Source organism: Sturnus vulgaris, chromosome 3, assembly GCF_052056855.1.
Source record: "Sturnus vulgaris isolate bStuVul1 chromosome 3, bStuVul1.hap1, whole genome shotgun sequence".
NCBI classification, from domain to species: domain Eukaryota; kingdom Metazoa; phylum Chordata; class Aves; order Passeriformes; family Sturnidae; genus Sturnus; species Sturnus vulgaris.
Window position 1 is genome coordinate 113,559,299 of NC_142245.1, and position 16,091 is coordinate 113,575,389.

The window sequence follows — 16,091 nt, forward strand, 5'->3', positions numbered from 1 at the left end:
AGCTGCTGACACCACCAAGGCAAAGGACGAAGGCTGTGAGGGGAGGAGATGCAATTCCAGCTCGGATTCGGTGAAATCTTCCGGAAAATTTGTTGCGCTGTCACCGCTGACACAATTACGGATGGCGCTGACGTCGGAAGCGTGACGGCTTCTCCTTCCGCTCGGCCCTGGGGCACAAACGGGAAATTTTGGATCCATCCCCTCTTTTATTCGAACCCAAAACGCATTCGGAGCTGACCAGAAGCTTGATGGAGAAATAAAGCAATTTTTTTTTTTTTTTTTTTTTTTTTTTCTTTCCCCACCCCTTCTGGGTTTTATTTTTAGCTTCCCATTTCCCAGCTCGTTTCGTGCTGCGCTGGCTCAGCCGTGCAGAAACTCTCCGGGCTTGTCTGCACAGGCTCGGGGATGTTTGGATTCCTCTGGATATCGAGGCAGCTCAGTTGTTGTTCCCAATGTTTTGTGTGCCTGGATTGGGATAAGGACAGGATTAAAAAAAAAAAAAAAAAAAGGATGAAAATCCCTTTTTTTTTTTTTTTTTTTTTTTTTTTTGTAGGGAAAATTTCCAATTCCAAGCTCCCCTAGGGACAGCTTGAGACGTTTTTTCCTGCACAGGAAAAAAATCCAAGAGATTTTCCAGCTGGTTTCTTTTTTCCCCCCACCCAGCGCTCTGGAATTTTGGGGGAATTATTTAATTCTTAGGAATTCTTATCCATCAGCCTGGAGCTGATATTCCAGCCCCTCCTCCTCACTTCACGATGGATAAACGTGGATTTTTCACACAAGACCCTCCCAAAACTCTTCAAAACATCGACAAAGGCAAAAAAAAAAAAAAAAAAAAAATCCCCAATTCGTCCTTAAATCCCTAAAACCCAACGGGCCGTGGGATGTGCCCCCATCCCAAACCTGTGGAAGTGAAACCTGGGGCTGGAAAAACCCCAAAACTTCCGAGCTGAAGGTTGGAATGGAGAGAAATGGGGGGAAAAAAAGGGGGGAGAAATTTTCCCAGGAATTCCCAACACCTCTGGATGGGCTCTCAGGTGAGGTCAGGTATCCAGGGAAGTGCAGGGTGATGGGAATTTGATCTTTTCCCAAGGATCCATCCCTTTGTCCCAGCTGGAATTCCGGATTTTTCCTTCCTGCTCGGACAACGAAATCCTTGGGATCGTCTCCAGCCCTTTTCCCAGTGGGACAGGATGGATTTTTGGGGCCCTTCCAATCCTGGCAGCAGCCACTTGGCTTTGGGGTTTCCCAGTTTGTTTGGAATTGTGGGAAAATTGAGGCCCCTGGATCCCTGGGGAATGTCCAAGGATGGATTTGGATCCCTGATCCACAGGGATCAGGAGCTCAGGGGTGTCCCCAGCAAGGAGGAAGGGCAGAATTCCCAAGTTTTCCATGGATTTGGGAGGAGCGGGAATTTCGGCACACGGAGGCAATTCCAGAGGGGGAAGAATTCAGGAATCAGGGATTGGTGCTGGGATTCACGGAGCAGTGGGAATAGGAAGAATAAATCCAGGATGTCCAAGGAAAACTGGGAAGGGAAGAGCCACAAATCCCAGCACGGGTGGAATTCCAGATGTGGAAAACAGCAGGAATCTTCCACAGGGGCTCCAGGAGAGCTGGAATTTGGGAAAACAGGAGCCAGGGAATGGCTCCCCATTGGAAAAAGGGAACTTGGGGTGGGATTTGGGAAGGAATTCCTGGCTGGGAGGATGGGGAGGGGCTGGAAAAGAATTCCCAGAGAATCCCTGGATCCCTGGGAGTGTCCAAGGAAAGGCTGAAAAATCCCAGGTTTGAGGGATTGGAATGGGATGGGATTGAAGGTCCATGAATCCCATCCCAAAAAAATCCAGGATTTTGGGATCCAGGACACTCAGGATCCATCCCTGAGGGATTTTTATGGAATTCAGGGATGGAAAAGGGAAGGGAGACCCTTCCTGGAGTCCCAAATTCCCAAAATTCCTTCCCAGAGAGGATTTGGGATGGGGATGGATCCAATGCCAGGCTGGGAATGTGCAGCTGGATCAGAGAAGGAAAAATCCACGAGCTGGGATATTCTGATTCCTGATGCTCAGGAATTTCCAAAACTGGGATTGACTGAGGGGATCCAGCCAGGATTTCATCTTTCCCTGGATAAATCCAGCCCCTGGATCTGTGTGAGTGCTGGGATTTGTCCCATGGAAAAAATACAGGAATCCATTCCTGGGAAAAACATGGAAAAATGGAAATTTTATGGGATTTTTTTCCCCATCAGAGCAGGAAAAAAACTTCACCTTCACCTTGGAATTCAAGGAATCGTGGAGCCACATCCCTCTTTTCTCTTTGGGAGAGGTGAGGCTGTGGATAAAAACATGGAATTACATCCTGAGCCGCCGGGGATCCGGGAAAAAAACCGGAATTTTATCCACCTGCAGCACAATTCTCATCCCAAAATCTGGAATTCCAGGAGCAGCTCCCCACTGGGAAACGCCTTCCCCCAGTCCCCAAGGCCCAGCTGTGACAGCAAATTTTTGGGGATTTGGGATTTCCAGCAGCTGGGAGTCTCCAAAAATCCATCATTTTCCAGGCTTCCCATCCCCCATTCCCAAATGTCAGATTTCCCTGGGTTTTATCTTTTATTTTAATTTTAATTTTATTTTTTTTCCCCCTTTCCATTGTTATTATTGAGCTGCCATCAGGTTTGGAAAGGAGGGAAAATTCCATGGAATCCTCTTTTCCATTTTATCCCGTCCCACTCAGCCTCTGGATCAGCTCCCACTCCAGAATTGTTTTCAGGGATTTCTTTTCCCCTCGGAATTATTTTCCCAGAAAATTACAGGTTGTCACTGCAGCCCTTCATTTCCCAATCCACGAGGTGTCTGAGTTTAAAAAAAAAAAAAAGAAAAAAAAAATTTAAAAGATAAAAAAAAAAAAAAAATTTAAAAAGTCAGAAATGATTCCAAGGAGATGCTCGGCGTTCCTGCACTTCCCAGGAAAAACAACCCCCCCCCCAAAAAAAATTCCCATTTTTATTGATTTGTGGAGTTTTGAGGAATTAAAAAGATGGAGAGGCTAAAAATACCCAACAGCTGTGAGGGAATGAGCTCAGCAAGGCCAAAAAAAAAAAAATTAAAAATTTTTTTTTAAATTTCAAAAAGGGAGGAAAAAGAGGAAAAAGCCATTCCTGGATCCTGGAATTCTCTCCTGTGGGGAAAGGGTGTGAAATCCTAAAAAATATCCCAGAAAAATGGGGCTGGAATCAGGTGTGGGGGAGGAGCAGCAGGGTGGTCTGGGGTGGGGAAAAAGGATGGAAAAATCTTAATTCCAGATGGGAAAAATCTTAATTCCAGATGGGAAAAAGGATTGGAAATCTTAATTAAGGATGGGGAAAAGGACAGAGAAATCTTAATTAAGGATGGGAAATCTTAATTCCAGATGGGAAAAAGGATGGAAAAATCTTAATTCAGGGTGGAAGAAACGAAGGAAAAAAAAAAGAAGGAAAAAAAAGAGGGAAAAAAAAGAAGGAAAAAAAAGAAGGAAAAAAAAGAAGGAAAAAAAAGAAGGAAAAAAGGAAAAAGAAATAAAAAGTGAAAGTGGAAAAAGGGAAAAAAGAAAAACAGAAAAAAAAGGGGAAAAAAAGGAAAAAAGAAAGAAAATGAAATAGAAAAAAGCAAAAAGCTGGGAATGATCTGGGTGGAATTTTTGGGATTCCAAGGTGGGTCCAACCTTTCCCTGGACACTCACAGGGACTCTCTGGGAATTCCAGCCCAGCCAGGAATTCCTTCCCAAGATCCCACCCCAAGTTCCCCATTCCCATTTGAAGCCATTCCCTGTGTCCTGTCCCTCCATCCCTTGTCCCCAGTCCCTCTCCAGCTCTCCTGGAGCCCCTTTAGGCTCTGCAAGGGGCTCTGAGCTCTCCCTGGATCCTTCTCTGCTCCAGGGGAACATTCCCAAATTCCTGGAAGGGCTCTGAAGATCTTTCCCTTCTCCAGGTGAACATTCCCAGCTCTTGAAGGGCTCTGAGGAGTTCCTGGATCCTTTTCTTCTCCAGGTGAAATTTCCCAAACTCCTGGAAGGGCTCTCAAGATCATTCCCTTCTCCAGGTGAACATTCCCAAACCCCTGGAAGGGCTCTGAGGAGTTCCTGGATCCTTCTCTTATCCAGGTGAACATTCCCAAACTCCTGGAAGGGCTCTGAAGATCTTTCCCTTCTCCAGATGAACATTCCCAGCTCCTGGAAGGAGTTCTAAGGGTTCTTCCTGGATCATTCCCTTTTCCAGATGAACATTCCCAAACTCCTGGAAGGGCTCTGAGGAGTTCTTGGATCCTTCTCTTATCCAGGTGAACATTCCCGAACCTCTGGAAGGGCTCTGAGGATCCTTCCCTTCTCCAGGTGAACGTTCCCAGTTCCTGGAAGGGCTCTGAGGAGTTCCTGGATCCTTTTCTTCTCCAGGTGAACTTTCCCAAACTCCTGGAAGGGCTCTCAAGATCATTCCATTTTCCAGATGAACATTCCCAAACTTCTGGAAGGGCTCTGAGGAGTTCCTGGATCCTTCTCTTCTCCAGGTGAACATTCCCAAACTCCTGGAAGGGCTCTGAAGATCTTTCCCTTATCCAGGTGAACATTCCCAAACCCCTGGAAGGGCTCTCAAGATCTTTTCCTTCTCCAGGTGAACATTCCCAAACTTCTGGAAGGGCTCTGAGGAGTTCCTGGATCCTTCTCTTCTCCAGGTGAACATTCCCAAACTCCTGGAAGGAGTTCTAAGGGTTCTTCCTGGATCCTTCTCTTCTCCAGATGAACATTCCCAAACTCCTGGAAGGGCTCTGAGGAGTTCCTGGATCCTTCTCCAGTTGAAATTCCCAGCTCCTGGAAGTGCTCTGAGCAGTTCCTGGCTCCTTCCCTTCTCCCAGCCGGACACCTCCAGCACCTCTCTCCCTCCACCACCCCCAGCCCCTCTCACCTTGGCCACGGGCCCAGCGTGCCCGCTGGCCACCGCCATGTCCTCATCCCTTCAGGTGGCCGTGCAGGATGGCCAGGGCACCTCTGAGCCACCAGGAACTCATCCAAGGTGCAGCAGCTCCATCAGGAACCAGAACCAGGAGCCCAAACACGGATCCAGCAGCCCCAGCCCTTCAGGCACGGCTCCACCAGCAGCAGCTGCGTGCTGGATTCCCGGTTTTCCAGAGGCTGGAAAAGGTTTGGGATCCTCCAGCTGGATCGTGTTCTCGTGCTGCTGGATGCTCTGCAGGGCCCAGAATTCCTGCAGGGCCCAGAATTCCTGCAGGGCCAGCTCGGGGACCTTGCAGTGCACCCTCCTGGTGGCCACTGGCCGCTCGGTTCCGTTGGCCCAGCCCCTCCTCCCGAAGGCTTTAATTCCATCCCTGGCACTCTGATTTCTCTCTGAGGAAATCACAGAGACTCCCGATTGACTGACTGAGAGAAATCAGAGTGCAGGGATGGAATCAAAGCCTTTGCATGGAATGAGGGAGTGAATAGATGGAGTGAATAAGTAAGTAAGTGAACGGAATAAGTTTTAAGTGTTTTTAGTGAGTAAAAAGCCTGAGAAGTAGCACATGTTCTAGTGAAGGCTGAAAAACATGCTGGTGTTTATTAGAGGCTCCAAGAACCCGGCTTCAGACACAACAGAGTTCAGAATATTGCTGACATTTCCCAGTTAGAACAAGACAGGCCATGAACGTGGTCTACACGTAGCCTGGTGTGCTAAGAAATTAAATTCTAACAGGTTAGGAAGCGATGGTTGGAGTTCGTGTCTTAGCTAATTAGAAAGTTTCTATAAAAGAACACGCATCAGGGAGAGCTGGGGCTCTGTGCCACGGCTTTATCCATGTGCATTTTGCCACTGCAGCCTTGCCATTGCTTTGTTTTTGCTTCTGCAAAATAAATAACTTTACAGCAACTACGAGCTGCTTGGCTTTTTACACAAAAGGAGAAGAAGCCCGGCAGTGTGGGTGCCCAAGAGGCACCCGGGGGTTCCTCGAAGGGTGCTGTCCTCGGCCTCCTCCTCAGCCATTGCACCCTCGGGAATCGGGGATGGGTTGGATTCACGGCAGAGAAACCTGGGAGAGGATTAAAACAACAACAACAACAAAAAAAATCAAGTTTTGGGCTCCAAACTCTGCCTGAGGAGATGCAGCCGAAGCCATATCCATGGAAACCGGGAGCCGTTCCTCCGGCACAGCGGGACGCGACCACCCGGGAAGCGCCATCGATCCGTGCCCGGCGCCGGGAGCCGGGCAAGGAAGGGCCGGGGCTCTCTGGGCACGTTCCCTGAGCGGGGGGCCGGGGCAAGGCGAGCCCTCCTGGGCCACCGGCATTGACTTTTCAATAAGTGAAGTTGGTTCGGCGCCGGAGCTTTTCCCACCCCCAGCTCGGAATTTTCTTGCCTGGCAATGGCTGCGTCATGTGGCTGCACTTCCAGCATCAATTCCCTGTGTGTCCTGCTCCTCATCCCTCTCCCCAGCCCTTCAAACTTTTCACCTCAAGCTCCCTGTCCCACTCCCAGACACCCCATTCCACGATATTCCTCTCTCCTGTTATCCTGTAACAATTCCCACTGCGATCCTCCTTCCCCTTCTCCTCGACTCCAGCCCTAAATTTATCCCTAAAACCACATCAATTCCTTCTCAGTCCTTCCCTCCTTCAAACTTCCTACCCCACCTGCTGCTGCCGCCTTCAAAGCCCCTCGTTCCCAAATCCCCTTCCCTCCCCAAACCCGTAATCCAGCTCCTTTCCCAAATCCCATTTTTCCACTCAGCCCTCTCCCAGCTCATCCCTCCTTCCCAGAGCGGCTCCAAACCCACGCACACAGCCCGATAAAAACCACCCCGATAAAAACCACCCCGATAAAAACCACCCCGATAAAAAACACCCCCCTCAATCCTTCCCCATTCCCTTTCCCATCCCGCTTCCCCACAGCCCCTCCCAACAGCTCAAGACCCCTTTGCCCGCCTCAACCTCAGCCCCTTTTCCCATTTTTGCCCCACTCCGGGCCCCTTTTCCCCTCCTTCCTCGGGCCAAGGACCACTGGCCCCCTCAGCCCCTTTTCCCACCCTCACCCGCCATTCCCCCATTCCCAGTTTTCCTGCTTCTTCCCTCTCCCCAGCTCCAGCAGCCCCTCAGGCTCAGCTCCCCTCAACATCTCACCTAAAACTCCTCCCCAGCCAAATCCTTGTCCCCTTCCCCTCCTCAGCCCCTTTTCCCACCCTCACCCTCTGCTCCTTTCCACCATTCCCTCACTCCCAGCTTTTCTTTCCCTGCTTCTTGTCTAAAGCTCCTTCCCGTCCTCATTCCCGGCACTCAGAGCACTGACCCGGGCCGGTTCCTCTCATTCCCGGCACTGACCCGGGCCGGTTCCTCTCATTCCCGGCACTGACCCGGGCCGGTTCCCCTCATTGCCGGCACTCACAGCCCCTCGGGCCGGTTCCCCTCATTCCCGGCACTGACCCGGGCCGGTTCCCCTCATTGCCGGCACTCACATTCACTGACCCGGGCCGGTTCCCCTCATTGCCGGCACTCACAGCCCCTTGGCCCGGTTCCCCTCAGCGCTTTCCCCTTCTCCGTTGTCCCGGCCTCTCTCACCGGTGCCGCTCGCACGGAGCTCTCTGACCGCCGCAATTCCCGCCACGGCCTTTAGCCCCGCCCATCGCCCCCTCTCAGCCAATCAGCGAACGTCTCCCCATTCGCTCTCCGGCAAGGCGCAGTGCTGCGCGTGCGCAATAGTAGTGCTAAGCGAAAACTACAACTCCCAGCAGCCTCTGCGGCCGGCCATGGGTGCGCGCTGAGGACAAATTTCATCAAAACGCGGGTAGCGACGGGTGTGATTTCCCTATTTGTCTGTCTGTCCGTCGTTCTGTCCCTTTGTCCCTTTGTCCGGCGACGCGAATGGACAAGAGAGGGGAACGCGGCCTCTTCCCTGCCTTTGCTCCTCAGCATCGGTTCATTAGGAAAAAAAAAAAAAAAAGGAACAAATAGATTTTTAAACAAATTTATTTCTAAATACATTTATTTAAAATATATCCCAGCACCAAATCCCTGATTCCTGAATTCTTCCCCCTCTGGAATTGTCTCCGTGTGCCGAAATTCCCGCTCCTCCCAAATCCATGGAAAAATTGGGAATTCCCTGCGGATCGGGGAATCCAAATCCATTTTTGGATACCCCCAGGGATTCTCTGGCAATTCCAGCCCAGCCAGGAATTCCTTCCCAAAATCCCAACCAGCCTTTCCCTCTGGATTCGGGATCTGGTGATGACCCGGAGCTGGAATTCCCCCCAAAAAATTAAAAAAAAAATAAAAGGGGGGAAAAAAAATTCCAAATTAGGACAAAACCTCATTTTTCCTCCCCACGGTGTCAGAAACCCGATGGATGCAGGGGGGACACGGAATTCCAAAAAAAAAATTCCAGGTGGGAATGAATCCCCGGCTCCAGCTCTTCCATCACAGGGAGCAGATTTTTTTTTTTTTTTTTTTTTCCCCTAGGGATTTTTTATTTTTTTTTTTCCCGTGGGAAGCGGGAGACCTTGGAAGAGCCGTGATCCCAAAATCCGGGAGGACACGGCTGGAATTCCATCCTTCAAAAAAAAAAACAAATGAAAAGCAGCTCCTGGAAATTTTTTTTTTTTAATTTTTTTTTTTTTTTTTAATTTTTATTTTTATTTTTCCAAGGTGGGAAAATTCCACTCCTGGATATGGGATGGGAATGGGATCATCCTTAAGGTCTCTTCCCACCCCAAATTCCATGATTCCCTGATTTTTGGGTTCGGATCCATCGTTTGAACCAAAAAAAAAATTAAAAAAAAAAATTCATCCCCATCCAATCCCACGATCCCAGAGTGATCCAAACTTTCCTTGGACATTCCCAGGGATTTTCCCTTTTTTTTTTTTCCCAGGGAATTCCCTCCATTCCCAGCTCGGGATTGGATCCATTCCAATCCCAAATTCTCCCCGGGAAGGAATTTTGGGAATTCAGGACTCCAGGAAGGGTCTCCCTTCCCTTTTCCATCCCTGAATTCCATAAAAATCCCTCAGGGATGGATCCTGAGTGTCCTGGATCCCAAAATCCCGGAATTTTTTTGGGGATGGAATCCATGGATTTTCAATCCCATTCCCATTTAATCCCATCCCGGGCTCCTCCAAATCCAAATGCAGAATTCCAGAGGAACAATTCCCGATTTTCCCACCTCGGGAAAATTTCCACCAAATCCCTCCTGTTCCATGTCCTGCTCCTGGATGGGATCGTCGCTTTTCCCAAAATTCCTGTTATTCCCGATCCTCCCAGAAAAAAAAACCAAAATAAAACCTTTAAAATTTAATAATATTTGTATTTTCCACCTGAATTTTCCCAGCTCGTCCCACATCCCAAACCTGTTCCCATCCGGCTGGCATGGATCCCAAAAAAAAAAAAAAAAAAAAAATCCCTGGGAATTAAAAAAAAAAAAAAAAAAAAAAAAAAAAGGAATTTTTTCCTCCTCATCACCGGCTTGGATCCCTTCAGGCAAATTTGGGGAGAAAACGCTTTTTTTTTTTTTTTTTTTTGGAAATAAACCTCCCGGAAAAAAAAGGGAATTTTGGGAATGAGGGCTCTAAAAATTCCCGAAATCCAGGCTCTCATCCCACCTCATTTTCCCTAAAAATTCCCAAATCCAGGGTCCAATCTCATTCCATTTTCCCTAAAAATTCCCAAATTCCAGCTCCCATCCCAGTCCATTTTCCCTAAAAATTCCTCAAATCCAGGCTCCCATCCAATTTTCCATAAAATTCCCTAAATCCTGAGCCTCATTCTGCCCCATTTTCCCTAAAAATTCCCAAATCCCAGCTCTCATCCCATTTTCCCTAAAAATTCCCAAATCCAAACTCTCATCCCATTTTCCCTAAAAATTCCCCAATCCAGGCTCCAATCCCATTGTCCCTAAAAAATTCCCAAATCCAAACTCTCATCCCATTTTCCCTAAAAAAATTCCCAAATCCAAACTCTCATCCCATTTTCCCTAAAAATTCCCCAAATCCAGGCTCCAATCCCACATTCCAGCCACCTCTAGGATGTTCCACCCCCACTTTGGGGCGTTTTCCCAAATTTTTGGCTTTTCCAGGCTCCAAGCTCATCCCAGGTTCTCCCACCTGGGGGCACAAACTCAATTCCAAAATTCGGGAAAAAAAACCCAAAAACAATTCCAGCCCTTCCCGTGACGTCATCCCAAGGAATTCCCGAATTTCTGGGACGGGATCCTGGCCCCAGGTCCATGAAAGAATTCCCGAGGTGGGGCAGGGATGAGAATTCCCATTAAAATGGGGGAAAATTTGGGATAATGGGGCTGATTTGTGGGGGAAACCATCGGCAGTGAAGATTTGGCCATTCCCAGTTCCTCAATTCCCCAATTCCCAGTTCCCAATTCCCCAATTCCTCAATTCCCCAATTCCCAATTCCCCAATTCCCAGTTCCCAATTCCCCAATTCCTCAATTCCCCAATTCCCAATTCCCCAATTCCCAGTTCCCAATTCCCCAATTCCTCAATTCCCCAATTCCCAATTCCCCAATTCCCAGTTCCCAATTCCCCAATTCCTCAATTCCCCAATTCCCAATTCCCCAATTCCCAGTTCCCAATTCCCCAATTCCTCAATTCCCCAATTCCCAATTCCCCAATTCCCAGTTCCCAATTCCCCAATTCCTCAATTTCCCAGTTCCCAATTCCCCAATTCCCAGTTCCCAATTCCCCAGTTCCCAATTCACAATTCCCCAATTCCTCAATTCCTCAATTCCCAATTCCCCATTCCCAGTTCCCAATTCCCAATTCTCCATTCCCAGTTCCCAATTCCCCATTCCCACTTCTCAGTTCCCCATTTCCAGTTCCCTACTCCCAATTCCCAATTCCCAGTTCCCAATTCCCAATTCACCCATTCCCAATTCCTAGTTGCCCGTTCCCCATTCCCAGTTCCCAGATCCCAGTTCCCAATTCCCAATTCCCAATTCCCAATTCCCAATTCCCAATTCCCAATTCCCAATTCCCAATTTCCCAATTCCCAATCCCCAATTCCCAGTTCCCAATTTCTTATTTCCAATTCCTTATTCCCAGTTCCCAGTTCCCCATTCCCAGCTCCCAATTCCCCAATTTCCAGTTCCCAATTCCCAATTCTCCAATTCTCCAATTCCCAGTTCCCAGTTCCCCAATTCCCCATTCCCAGTTCCCAATTCCCAATTCCCCATTCCCAGTTCCCAATTCCCAATTCCCAATTCCCCATTCCCCATTCCCCATTCCCCATTCCCCATTCCCAATTCCTAATTTCCAGTTCCCTATTCCCAATTCCCCAATTCCCCATTCCCAGTTCCCAATTCCCCAATTCCCAGTTCCCAATTCCCCAATTCCCAGTTCCCAATTCCCTATTCCCAATTCCCAGTTCCCAATTCCCAATTCCTCAATTCCCAGATCCCAGTTCCCAATTCCCTACTCCCAATTCCCAATTCCCAATTTCCAATCCCCAATTCCCATTTTCCTTTTTCCTATTCCCAATTCCCTATTCCCAATTTCTTATTTCCTATTCCCTATTCCCAGTTCCCCATTCCCAACTCCCAATTCCCCAATTCCCAGTTCCCAATTCCCTATTCCCTATTCCCTATTTCCTATTCCAAATTCCCAGTTCCCAATTCCCCAATTCCCTAATTCCCAATTCCCAGTTCCCAATTCCCCATTCCCACTTCCCAATTCCCCAATTCCCAATTCCCCATTCCCAGTTCCCTACTCCCAATTCCCAATTCTCCATTCCCAATTCCCAGTTCCCCATTCCCCATTCCCAATTTTCTATTCCCAGTTCCCCATTCCCAGTTCCCAATTCCCAATTTCCTATTCCCAGGATGTGGGATTTGGGATGTGGGGAGAATGTGGGATATGGGATATGGGATGTGGGATTTGGGATATGGGGTGTGGGGCTTGGGGTGTGAGATTTGGGATGTGGGATGTGGGGTTTGGGGTCTGGAGTGTGGGATTTGGGATGTGGGATTTGGGATGTGGGATTTGGGTTTTGGGGTGTGGGGAGGATCCAGGATATAGGATTTGGGATGTGGGGTGTGGGGTTTGGGATATGGGATGTGGGGTGTGGGGTTTGGGATGTGGGGTTTGGCGTGTGGGATTTGGGATGGGGGGAGGATGCGGGCTATGGGGTTTGGGATGTGGGGTTTGGGATTTGGGGTTTGGCGTGTTGGATTTGGGATTTGGGGTGTGGGATTTGGGATGTGGGGTGTGGGATTTGGGATGTGGGGTGTAGGATTTGGCATGTGGGGAGGATGTGGGATTTAGGGTTTGGGATGTGGGGTTTTGGGTCTGGGGTGTGGGATTTGGGGTGTGGGATTCGAGATTTTGAATTGGGGACGTGAGGTGTGGGATTTCGGATTCGGGATTCGGGATTGGGGATTCCGGATTCGGGATTGGGGATTCCGGATTCGGGATTTCAGATTTGGGATATGGGGCTGCGGGGAGGATGTAGGATGTGGGGAAGATGCGGGATTCTGGATTAGGGATGCAAGATTTGGGATTCGGGATTCGGGATGTGGGATGTGGGATTGGGGATGCCGCGCTGCGGGGAGGATGTGGATAGGGGGGATTTGGGATGGGGGGATCCCGGATGGGGGAGTCGGGATTTGGGGGATATGGGATGGGGGGATTGGGGATGGGGGGATTGGGGATGGGGGGATTCGGGATGGGGGGATTCGGGATGGGGGATTTGGGATGCGGGATTCGGGATGGGGGATATGGGATGGGGGAATTCGGGATGCAGGATTTGGGATGGGGGGATTCGGGCTGCGGGATTTGGAGTATTCGGGATGGGGGATTTGGGATTGGGGGATTCGGGGTATTTGGGTTATGTGGGATGGGGGGATTTGGGATGGGGGGATTTGGGATTGGGGGATTCGGGGTATTTGGGTTATGTGGGATGGGGGGATTTGGGATGGGGGATTCGGGATGGGGGGATTCGGGATGGGGGGATTCGGGCTATTTGGGGTATTTGGGATGGGGGTATGTGGGATGGGGGATTCGGGATGGGGGATTTGGGATTGGGGAATTCGGGGTATTTGGGTTATGTGGGATGGGGGGATTTGGGATGGGGGGATTTGGGATTGGGGAATTCGGGGTATTTGGGTTATGTGGGATGGGGGATTCGGGATATTTGGGGTATGTGGGATGGGGGGATTCGGGATGGGGAATTCGGGATATTTGGGCTATGTGGGATGGGGGATTCGGGATGGGGAATTCGGGATATTTGGGCTATGTGGGATGGGGGATTCGGGATGGGGGATTCGGGGGATTTGGGCTATGTGGGATGGGGGATTCGGGATGGGGGATTCGGGATATTTGGGGTATGTGGGATGGGGGATTCGGGGCCGCAGCGGGGCCGCTCCGTGCGCGCTCCCCGGTGCCGGGGGTGGGCTCAGCGCCGCGCACGTGTGCGGGGCGGGGGGTTCGATCCCGATCCCGCCCTATAAAACCCGAGCGGCTCCGGCTCAGCCCGCGAGTCACGGAGGGACCGGAGCCGCCAGCTCAGCCCAGCTCCGCTCAGGTAGGAATTCCTCTGCCGCGATATTTTCATTTCATTTCATTTTATTTTATTTTTTCCTCCTTTTTCCCAGCTTTTCCTGTTTTTTTTCTTTTTTTAATTATTTTTTTTTTCCCCTCCACCGAGGTTTCGGTCAAACCGAACCGGTCCCGTTGTCCCCCGGCGAGGAAAAGTTTGGCTCTGCAGCCCCAAAAATCCAAAAATTCCAGCGGGGTGGAGCAACAAGAGGCAGCGTGGCCTGCCCGGAGCCGGGGCTGCTCCGCTTTCCTCCGGGATAAGCGGGAATTTGATTTTTATTTTTATATTTTCGGAGGAGAAATTTTTATTTTTATTTATTTTTTTTTTTTTTTAGGGGAGCAGTTTGCCCATCCCGTGTTTTCACTCCTTTCCCCTTTCCAGTCGCGACTTCCCTTAAAATCACACCAAAATAAAAGACGAGCGTGGGTTTTTAAAAGAAATTATTATTTCTTTAATATTTTTTTTTTTATGCTGGTGCTTTGTTCGCTTTAGACCCCCCCCTTCAATTAAAAAAAAAAAAAATTCAGGAAAGAGCGAATGAAGCGATTGGGATGTGCCGGGACGGAAAAAAAAAAAAAAAAAAAATTTTATTCCTTTTTTTTTTTTAATTTTTAATTTTTTTAATTTTATTTTTGTACCTCCGAGCAGCTTTTTCCCGGCTCCCATCTGCTTTTCCAGTCACACCGCGGAGCCTCATTTTGGCCAATTATGGCCAATTACCTGATTGAGGGGCACCGCCAAAAGGCAGCGCTGATTTCTCCGCCGAGGATCTGTCACCCCCACCAATCATCCCCCAAATCCCTCAGAATTCCCTCCAATTCCACCCCCGAAATTCCCTCAAATCCATCCCCCACTCCCCCCCCCCCCCAAAAAAAAAAAAAAAAAATCCCGATTTTGTGGGAGCAGGATGATGGAATTGGGGAGATTTTCGGGTAATAATTTGATTTTTTAAAATTTTTTTTTATTTTATAAAAGGGAAAAGGTTTTCTTCTTTCTCCATGAAGGATCCACCTTTGGATCAGGCCTTGGTTTAGGGCAGGGTGGAGAAAAAAAAAAAAAAAAATTAAAAATAAAGGAGATTTGGGATGATTTTAGGATCAGCCCGGAGCATTCAGCGCTGCTTTTGGGGTGCTGGGGGCGATCCCAAAACCGGGAAAATCCCATGGGAAAAGGGGCTGGGAGAGTCTCCACGGCCCGAATGGCCTCAAATGGAGCGGATAAAAAAAAAAAAAATCTAAAAAATCCCATTTGAGGCAGCACCTGCTGCCCCTTCCCGCTCCTCTCCCGGTTTTTTTTTTTTTTTTTTCCCGCTGCTCCCACAATGGATTTTTCCCACCTCATCCCATTAAAAAAAAAAAAGAAAAAAAAATTAAATAAAAAAAAATCCCGCTCGTCCTGATGGATAAACCCGTCCTTATCTCCACCGCAGGCTGGATTTCTAGAAAAAAAAAAATTAAACCCCCCCCCCCCCACACACAAAATCAACAGCAAAAAACAAAAAAAAAATCTCATTTATTTTTTTTTTTTTTTATATTTTTTATATTTCTCATTCCGCTCCGGAATGAATGAGGGTGATTCTAACCGAACGGAATAATTAAAAAAAATTTAATAATTAAAAATAAATAAATAAAAATTAAGGGACAAGTCCGGATTTTCACCCCTCGGGGCAGCGGGGATGGAGAGGCCGCCCCGGGATGGAGCGGGTGGGGTTTGGGGGATTTTTTGGGGGTTTTTGGGGTTTTTTTTTTTGGGGTGGAAAAGGAAGATTTTGTGTCCGGGAGGAGCTGTGACATCCCCGGGAACCAGGGGAGAATCCTTGGGGAAAGAGGGGGGGAAAAAAAAATAAAAAATGTTCTTTAAATGGTGAAAAATGGGGAAGAGTGAGAGGAAAAAATGTGGGGGGAAAGAATGGGGGGAAAATGGGAAAAAATGGAGGGAAAAGGGGAAAAATTGGGGAAAAATGGGAAAAAAAATGGAGGGAAAAGGGGGAAATAATGGGGGGAAAATGGGGAAAAAATCGGAGGGGAAAGGGGGGAAATAATGAGGGAAAAGTGGGGGAAAAATGGGGAAAAAAACGTGGGGAAAGGGGAAAGAATGAGGGGGAAAAATGGGGAAAAAAATGAGGGGGAAATGGGGAAAGAATGGGAAAAAAATGGGGGAAAGAGGAAAGAATGAGGGAGAAATGGGGAAATAATGAGGAAAAAATGGGAAAAAAATGCGGGGAAAGAATGGGGGGAAAAGGGGAAAGAATGAGAGAAAAATGGGGCAAAAAGTGGGGAAATGAGGGGAAAATAGGAAAAAAACACGTGGGGGAAAGGGGGGGAAAAAATGAGGGGAAAAATGGGAAAGAATGAGGGGGAAATGGGGGAAAAATGGGAAAAAACGTGGGGGAAATGGGGAAAAATGGGGAAAGAATGAGGGGGGAAATGGGAAAAAAAGTGGGGGAAAGAATTAGGGGGGAAATGGGGGAAGAAAATGAAGGGTAAATGGGGAAAGAATGAGGAGAAAATGGGGAAAAATGGGAAGAAAAACGTGGG

At 48.5% G+C, this 16,091-nt stretch overlaps 1 long non-coding RNA gene across 1 annotated transcript; it reads right to left on the reverse strand.

Moving 5' to 3' along the window:
• Positions 1 to 5,558: 5,558 nt before the first annotated feature.
• Positions 5,559 to 7,627, reverse strand: LOC148224555 (uncharacterized). Its single transcript, XR_015802927.1, has 2 exons — positions 7,515 to 7,627; positions 5,559 to 6,053 (listed from the first exon to the last, which is right to left on the reverse strand). It is a non-coding gene; the product is annotated as an uncharacterized LOC148224555 (long non-coding RNA).
• Between the last annotated feature and the right edge of the window lie 8,464 nt (positions 7,628 to 16,091).